At 28.5% G+C, this 10,115-nt stretch overlaps 1 long non-coding RNA gene across 1 annotated transcript; it reads left to right on the top strand.

The window, feature by feature from the left end:
• The first annotated feature begins 3,277 nt into the window (after positions 1-3,277).
• LOC131171092 (uncharacterized) lies at positions 3,278-9,559 on the top strand. Its single transcript, XR_009141827.1, has 5 exons — positions 3,278-3,407; positions 7,380-7,688; positions 7,783-7,900; positions 8,561-8,676; positions 9,238-9,559. It is a non-coding gene; the product is annotated as an uncharacterized LOC131171092 (long non-coding RNA).
• Positions 9,560-10,115: the final 556 nt, after the last annotated feature.

A 10,115-nucleotide genomic window follows, 5' to 3' on the forward strand; every position in this document is an offset into this window, starting at 1 on the left:
CAAGAGCATTGGTGGGACCAGTGGGAGGAATTCAAGATTAAGTGTTGATTATGTACTCCTTCAGCAACTTTTGTAATATGAATGAATGAAATGCACCTAGAAATGCCCTGATTCAATTCTTGGTAGCTCAGAATTGAATCCCTTAGAAAGTCCATGATCATGCCATATTTATTGTTTATCCATGTATCATGAGATGTATGGAAATATATGCAAGTATATGATATATGCACGCCAAATGGATAATGTGTAAAGTGAGACCATAATAGTAATTAAGCCGACCACTAAATCTTCCAAACAAATGATTAAGTTAGAAATGGTATAATTAATGTAATTATATCATGGGCCCTCCATTGAGGCAATTATTTTAAGAAATTTTAAATACTTGCATATGATGCATTTAATTTAAGAGATTTTCTTAAGAATAATTGTTAAGCATGAGATATTGTAAATATGTAAATAAGTTAATGGCCAATAATGGATGTGCCTGAGGACATTAAATTTATTTGTATGTTTACTGGCTTAATAGGATCAACTTAACTAATGCAAGATAGATCAATAATGGATGTGCCTGAGATTTTGAGCATTAGGGGCTAGGTAAATGATTGAACCTCACATGAGATGTGATGGGCAAGGAGTTGCTCACTTATAGTTTATTGTAATTCCAATAATGGATGTGCCTGAGGATGATCAATAAGACTATAAGAATTCAATCACCCACTAGAAATCTATTCAACTAGGATTTTCGTTTCCTATTTTGAAAGTGTAGGATTCAAAAAGTTAGTGGGAGGACCGATTTGATTAAAAGACCATAATCATTTTGGTTAATTACTTAATACATTTATTAATTAATTTAGTTATTTTCTGCAGTTAATTTTCTGGTAATAATGAGCACACACTACAACAAAAGTGATTTATAGTAACATTTTTATAATAATATTTTTTGCAAATGTCCTTTAAAATTTTAAAAGTAACATTTAAATAACATTTGTAATAAATGTTATTAAATATTTTACCTGTTGCAACATGTATTTAGAGTGTAGTAATGTTTTTATGTTATATGACTATAGTGTAACTTTTTCTAACATTTTTTGTGACATTTATGAAAAATATTACTAAATTACTATTTATAGTATCATTTGTGAAATTGTCATCATATGTTGTTTGACACATTAGTGAAACACATGAGTTCACACCTAAATTTTATCAAAAAAATATCGTGAAACCTTGAACTTTTAAAGCGTCTCATGACATACCTCAACTCCTATAAATGTTCAATGATACATCTCAGCTATCGTAAAGTGAAATTAAGATACTCTTCATTATATTGACGTGCCAGTCTGCTGACTAGGATCCAAAAGGCATCTTAAATCCATTTTATAAGAGTTCAAGAGTATCATGGGATTTTTAAAGAAGTTGAGATGTGTTATGTAATATTTTAAAAGTTCAGGATGCCACAATGTTTTCTTAATAAAATTCAGATATAAAATAGTGTACTCCACCTAACACATTTATATGAAATGTCACTAAAGCTTTACATAGTATGACATATTAATAAATATCAATAAAAGAGGAAAAGATGCAACACTTGTAAACATTATTATAGTTTACTTCTTGTTACATCTATCTGTATAAAAGTTTTAAAAAATAAAAAGAAAATGTAATTAAGAAAGTAGGCTTTTTTTATTATTACTTTTACACATCTTAAGTTTGAGTAAAAGTTTTAATTTTTTTTCTTTTGGTAGTTTAAAATTTTTTAAAGAAGATAAAAAATATTAAAGTTTAAATTTATAACCTCTCATATCACGAGATATGCATTCAATTATTAAAAATTTAAAAAAGGTATGAATTTAAAATATTGTATACTATCACTTAAACATGACCTATTTATATTAAACATTAATTAAGTATAAAATAAATCATTTAAATTATCAATTGATATTATATATTTTATTATTTTAATAAATCATTGAATTTAAAATAATATAATTTTTTCACAAAAAGATTATACAAATTAGAAATTAATTGAATATATTAAAATTAAATTAACATATACATATTCAGGTAATATTCAAGTATGGTAACTACATACGGAAAATTGTATATATTAAGAATGATTTTTTTTTTAATTAGTATTAGAGATGATAAACGGATCAGCTTGAATGAATTTGAATTTGGGTCATTTGAATTCCAATTATTTTAAGTCATGTGTAATTTTATTTCTTTTATTTAATTTAAATATAATAATTTTTTTTTTGTAATTTAGGGAATTGGATAAGTAGGAACTCAAATCTGAATTTATTAAGTGAGTGATATATAGGAATGACAATGAGTAAGATACCCACAATTATCTTAATCTATCCTAAATCTAATTATTTTTAATCGAAAAATATTAGAGTCCATCTAATTTTATATATTTTAATTAATAATGTATATAAAAAATATTATTTATTAATAATTTATTTTTTAAAATTTTTTAAAATTTTATAAAATATTTTATTTATTTAAAATATAATATATAATATATAAATATCATTATAAAAAAATAGATTTTATATGTAATTAATTATTTATATAAACAACTTTGATAATAGATACTCAATATATAAACCTGAATCCACATTAGTATTATTCATCAAACTCTAACTCCTTTCTATTAGGATTCGGTCAAACTAGATATCCATAAATACAAGAATTATTCAGTTTTAGTAATATCCTCTTAACTATTGGACTAAATGAGACTAGGTTAAATAAAATAAATTTTATTATCACGAAAATTTAGAGTTATATTTAGATTAAATTTGAGGATTTAAAAGTATTTGAAGAAAAAAGATTAATTTTTATTAAAAATTAAATTTTGTTAATTTAATACTCGAATGGAAATTCGAGTTAATTAGAATACCTAAAATAATTAGGTACAGTTATTTGAATTCAATTGAATTTTAACGTTATTTCTTAATTTTTATATTTTATTGAATATTTTACACCAAAGTGCAACGTTAATTTTTATTTTTCTTGCATTAAAATAAGTTTATAACTAAATCACTGTTTGCATTTTATTTTTTTTCAATTATGAATTTATTTTGAAAATAAAAAAATTAAATATAAATATAAAAAGGAGGAATAAAATAAAAACTGAGAAGAAGGGCATATTAATTTTAATTAAATATAGTATAGCTTTTAAAGAAAAAAAAATATATAGTATAGGAACCTGAACCTACCAAAAGTTAAATTTATATTAAAATGATATTATCCTACCTGGGGACGTAAAACAGCTGGCTGGGTTACTTTACTTTTCATCAAACTTTTTCCTTGCAAAAAAGTTTCTTCTACGTGCTCTCCAAGCGAAATCACAAAATCAAAAAACAAGATTCAAGCTAAAGAGATAATAGAGTGATCGTTTATCACCTGTAAGTTACTTTTTCCTTTTATATTTTTTAATCAATCAACTCTTTTTGTAGTTGTCTTCTCTAATTTTTTTTATTTTATTTTATACTGTTAATTTTCTCAAACCCAACTTTTAATCTGATCTAAGAAATTTGCATATAACAACAAGTAATACTTAATAAAAATTCATCGCTTAAACTTTGTTTCCCATACTTTTCCTTTACATCAAGGAACTAAAGGCATGCATGTAAAGGAAATAATATTATGGGATTTTGGAGTTAAGAATTATAGCTAAAGCCACCATCATCTGAGTAATTCTACATGTTTAATTATGTTTTATTAAGTGGGCATGCGCTGTGTAGTTTTGATTTAAATTTTACAGTATAATTAATGGGCTATAAATAGTTTGAGTTGTTCAAAGATGGAAAAGAGGCTTTCCATAGATATGTCTATATTAGCCTCATTCTTTTTACATTAAAAGAATGTAAAGGTGGAGATAAGGGAAATGCATAATGGCAAGAAATTTTTGGGACACATCAAATGACGACCATTTGCTCTCTGTATTTGTCAAGCATCACAAGGACGTAGTTAAGCTTAGCAGAAAAGTTTTTAGCAGAAAAGTTTAACACAACATATCAAATCCTCTAATATCTATCCATTTGTTGAATTTGTGGGTCAAAATATTTTTAGTTTTTTGACTATTTGTAACCCATCACTAAGCTTGAGGAATCAGCCATTCATTTTGTGAGAGGGTTGTAATTAATTTTGAGTGGGTAGGTTGTGTACAATTTTGTCTAATGATTGTTTTTGTAAGGCTCAATCGACGTATAGAAACATTATTCACTTTTGAAAGTTAAGGTTAAATCATGTGGTGTTGCACATAATAAAGTCAGTGATAGAAAACTCTGTAAAAAGCTACTAAACTAGTGTAACTATTAAATTCTGGTGGAACAGCACAAATTAAAATTCTATAGGATTTTCATTTTTTTGAATATGTATTGCACGTTTTAGTTACAAACTATTGAATTTTCACATCCCCTAGACCTTGGCTTATCTCAAAATAAGAGGCTAATACCAATTTCAAAATGCAATGATAAATGTCTATGAGCAAAGTATAAAATTGAGTCAGCCCAGTGCTTGATGTTATGAATCTACAACACATTTGATGTGATTTGGTGCATAATCAGTTAATCACATGGACTCTTGCATTTTTCTTTCCATATCAACCCATTGAAATTGTTATGCTCCTATTGATCATGTTTTGAAGATATTCATATTATCTATTAATTTATTATTATTATTATTATTATTATTACTGTTGTTATTAAATTAATATATTCTCTAATTTATTTGTATCAAATTGAAACTCAAACTCATATAATTTGAATCAAATTAGCACTCATTATTATTTTTACTGTACATCCTAAAACTTGCAAGTTCTTAAATCCTCATTTTCATTGCTTTCTTGCTAAAGCCATATGATCATTCAATAGATGTTATGATTGATCTATATTGACTCCATTTAGTCTATCTAGTAATAAGTCGCATTATTTTTTGTTTTATGTGATACTAGCTTTCTCAAATGGATAAGTCATGGATACACGAGTCGAATAGATTAAGTACTAACTACTTGCAAGGAATACTAAATTTCCTACAATTTGCTCTTAAATCTTCTAAAGATGGGAAGCTGACATGTCCATGTATAAAGTGTGTCAATGCACTCTGATTTGGCCAAGTTGTTGTTATGGATCACTTAATAAAGCATGGGTTCTGCATGAGCTACATGCAGTGGTATTGTCATGGTGAGTCATTATCAACTACCATAGAAGGTGATCATTTTAATAATCTAAACTTAAATTATGGACAATCTAGCTCAGGTGTACAAGTCGGGATTCAACAATTTATAGAAGATATGGTAATTGGTCATGCAAACATTGGAGACAAAGGTTTCAATAGTGAAATGGTAGAGCACTTTGACTGTGGTAATGATCAAAACATTGAAATCGATGGAAAAGAGTTGAATGAGGAAGCTCAAAAGTTTTATGGATTTTTGAAAAAAACTAATGAAGTGCTTTTTGAGGGTAGCAAAAAACATAGCAAACTCTCATTTATTCTAGACTTGTTTCACAATAAATGCTTGAATGGGTGGAGTAATAAATCTTTCAAAGATTTGCTTGGTACTTTGAGAGAAACATTACCAAATGGGGAAAAATTACCAAAGTCATGTTATGAGGTTAAAAAACTCATTGGTGAGTTGGGTCTTGGTTATGAGAAGATTCATGCTTGTCCCAATAATTGTATGTTATTTTGGAAGGAAAATGTGAATGATCAAATATGTTCCATTTGTGGTGCTTCTAGATGGGTTACAAATGCAATGGATTTCGATGTTGGGTCATCTACAATGATGAGAAAGAAGAAAAATAGGCAAAAAAAGTGTTAAGGTGGTTTCCCTTAAAACCAAGACTCCAAAGGTTGTTCATGTGTTCCAAAACTGCTTCTTTGATGCGATGGCATTCTGATGAGCATAATGATGATGGGTATTTAAGACATCCAGCTGATTCCATTGCTTGGAAAGAATTTGATAATCGATACAAGGAATTTTCTAAAGATCCACGTAATGTTCGACTTGGTTTAGCAAGTGATGGTTCTAATCCATTTCGAAATATGAGCATTGTCCATAGTACATGGCCAGTCATCTTAACTATTTATAATTTGCCTCCATGGTTATGTATGAAGCAATCTTCTTTCATATTATCTTTACTTATTCCTGGTCCCGAGTCACCTGGAGACAAAATTGATGTATTCATGTAGCCTTTGATTGATGAGTTGAATGATTTATGGATTAATGGTCTAGATACTTATGATGCCCATGGCCACAATAAGTTTCAAATGTGTGTTGCTCTAATGTGGACCATTAATGATTTTCCTGCTTATGGAATGTTATCAGGTTAGAATACTAAAAGCAAATTTGCTTGTCCTTCTTGTGGCTTTGACACTTGTTCAAAGTGGTTGGATAAAGGGGGGAAATATTGCTTTATGGGTCATCATCAATTTTTGCCTCCTAATCATCCATTTAGACATGACAAGTGCAATTTTGATGGTAAAGATGAATGGAGAAAAACACCAATTCAAACAATTGGATCTATTGGTTTGAAACAATTAGATGGTAAAGTAGTTATAAAGAATGCAAATGGTGAAGTTGTTAAAAAGGAAGAGGCATGGAACAAAAAAAGCATATTTTTCACTTTGCCATATTGGGAGTTTAATTTGGTTCGACATAATCTTGATGCCATGCACATTGAGAAGAATGGGTGTGATAATATATTGGGAAACTTGTTGAACTTAGATGGGAAAACAAAGGATAATTTGAAGGCACGTCAAGACCTCATGAACATGCGTATAAGAAAAGAGCTTCACCCAGTGGAACTTGACAATGGGAAGACATATTTACCTCTTGCCTGTTACTCAATGTCCCTTATGGAGAAGGATCGTGTGCTTAAAGTGTTGAAAGAACTTAAAGTGCCAGATAGTTATTCCTCAAACATTTCAAGATGTGTAAAAGTAAAAAAGCGCAAAATAATAGGGCTTAAAAGTCATGATTGTCATGTTTTAATACAGGATTTGTTGCCTATAGCCTTGAGGGGAACTTTACCAAAGAAAGTATGTCAACCAATAATTGATTTGTGTTATTATTTTCGAGAATTATGTTCTAAAGTTCTCATAACAAGTCAGCTTGATGAATTAGAATCACAAATATGCTTAACATTATGTCAGCTTGAAAAGATTTTCCCACCATCATTCTTCACTATTATGGTACATTTAGTTATTCATTTAGCCACTGAAGCAAGATTAGCAGGACCAGTGCATTATCGATGGATGTATCCGATAGAGAGGTTTTTTCTTTTCTTTTTTTTTTCCCCCTTCATATCATTTGTCTTCCTTAATTTTTTACTATTTTGTGAAACTTTTGCTTGATCTTCATTAATGACATGTAGGTACTTGTTCACACTGAAGTCAAATGTGAGGAATAGAGCCCATCCTGAAGGTTCAATTGCTGAGTGGTATATAGCAAATGAATCTATGACATATTGTTCTAGATACTTTGAAGGTGTTGAAACAAATTTTAATCGATCATTAAGGAATGATGATGAAGTTGATCTGCCCCCACCACAAAATGCTCCTTTGCTTATTGTACCAGGTTGTCCAATTGGAAAAGTATTTGATGCAATTCTTGATGAACAAACACGTATGCAAGCACATCGATATGTTCTATACAATTGTGATTCCATCACTCCATTCATTGAGTATGCATTAAAAACTTTGATTTGTTTATTTATATTTGATTTGTGATATATTTTTAATAACATTTTGATATATTATGGTAAATTTTCTTAATAGGGAGCATCGAAACATAATTAAAAGACAAAATCGTAGTAAAAATCATAATCGTGGAGCTTCTGATACCGAGTTAGAAAGACTTCATAATTCAACATTTATTAGTTGGTTCTGCTCTCATGTAAGTATATTGTTGAATCTTACTTTTTAATCGATAAGAAGTGATGGCAATTATATTTATGGTATGAATAAATTGATTGCTTACGGGTTGATAGATTATCAGAGTTAAATAGTCCACAAGTCACTAACCATGTTAAATGGTTAAGTCAAGGACCAAATTTTGTTGCAAAAAGATATAAAGGGTACATCATCAACGGGATAAGGTTCCACACTAAAGAAAGGGAGGGTAAGAGGAAGACACAAAATAGTGGTGTTATGGTCATGGCAAAAGCATCAAGTTCAGAAGAAGAGATTGTTTATTATGGTGTGATAAATGATATAATTGAGCTGAATTATTATGAAATGTTTAAAGTTGTGTTATTTAAATGTGATTGGGTTGATGTAGAGTGGGGAAAAGGGATAAGAAAAGATGAACTTGGTTTCACACTTGTGAACTTATCAAAGCTAATCCATACTAGAGTGCATTTACATGATGAACCATTTGTTTTTGCATCACAAGTGCAAAAAGTTTTTTATGTTCAAGATGCATTGCAATCTAATTGGAATGTTGTTGTTATAACAAAACCTTGTGACTTGTATGAAATGGGAGAGGAGCTTTCATTAGAGTCAAACTGTGGGCTTCCTATAAATGGTGGTGATATCATTGGATCTAGTAATGCAGAATTTGAAGAAGATAATTGGACCAAGAATGATATTGATGGCATAATTGTTGATATAGAGGAGGGAGCTAAAAAAAGTTGATGATGCATTAGAAGAAGAATAATGCATCACTTTCAAGTAAGTTGTTTTTATATTAGTTTGAAAAGTGAAGTTTTTTTAGATATTTTATTGTTAAATAGACTATAAACATGCAGACTAATTTTAATCTTAATGTGCTATAGATGTGTGCTCATTAAGGGTCTGAATGACATTCTTGCTACTTGTAATTGTTTTATCAATGAGGATAATAATGGCATCAATTTTGACTAAATAAGGTACATCAAGATGATTTTTTTTTTTTTTTTGCTAATATTCTGTTATGATTTGGAGTTTTGTAAATTGGTTTTATTTATAGTTATTGATTCCGATGATGATTGATGATCTACTGATTTTATAAGTTTCAGATTTATGACATCTAGTCAAGGAAAAAATGATGATTTCTCAAGAACTCAGATAAAGATCTAATTATATGATAAATTTTGAATCCTTTCTTTGTGAGTTTGTTGTGTAAAGTATTAAAAACGTAGAGATAAAGAAAGTTTCTTTTGGTTTTGACCCTTAATTGTATCGCTGTTTGTAGAATTTTAATTTTCTATTGCTTGGACATGTTGTTGTCTTAAATTTGCAAATTTTTGTCAGGTCCAAGTTTGGTCTTCATTGCTTCTGCATGTTGTTTTCTACAGAATCTGGTGCAGAGTTCCTCTACTCGCTTTGGTTTTTAGTTTTTTGCTTCTCTTGCCTCATGCACATAGCTATATTAATATTTTAGCTTTGTCTCATGAGTTTTTGGATCTTTGTAATGTCCAACTTTATATGTCTGTTTTCACTTTGCTATAGTTGTTATCTAATAGTCTATAGGTTTTTTCACTTAGCTAGTTGTTGCCTAGGATTAGGCACAGGGGTGAGACCTATCGGCCTGGTTTTAGCTAGCGATCTGATTTTTATTTAATAAAATATCAATACTGACAAAAAAACAGTGGGTTTTGGCCTGTTATTATTATTATTATCATACCCATTTGTATGGTCCACTTTCTCCATGGAACCCATCAAATTGACTTTTAACAAAACAACTCAAAACTTTTTTGAAAGAAACATGCAATCTTTTTTCCTTTATTGATATTTTTTATTAACTGATTAAAATAATTAATTAATCTATTATAATTTTAAATTTTTGTGTTTTCAAATTTGAATTCAATTGGAACTGAATTAAAAATAATAATTAATAATGTTTTCTCATCATTAAATTGACAATACATTCATCTATGTCTATTTATGAAGGGAACATCGATTTTAATCAAATTGTCTTCATTATTTATAGTATTCAAAATTATATTTTTTAATATTTAATTTAATTTTAGTGTTTATATAAATTTTATATAAATTTAAAATTCTTAAATTTTAAAATTTCATTGTTTATATAATTTTAGATTTTATATAAATCTAAAATTCATTGTCTTACTTGTATTTAAAGTATGCTTAATTAAATTTTTGTTATAATATAATTTAAAATAAAATTT

This window comes from Hevea brasiliensis, chromosome 12, assembly GCF_030052815.1.
Source record: "Hevea brasiliensis isolate MT/VB/25A 57/8 chromosome 12, ASM3005281v1, whole genome shotgun sequence".
Taxonomy (NCBI): domain Eukaryota; kingdom Viridiplantae; phylum Streptophyta; class Magnoliopsida; order Malpighiales; family Euphorbiaceae; genus Hevea; species Hevea brasiliensis.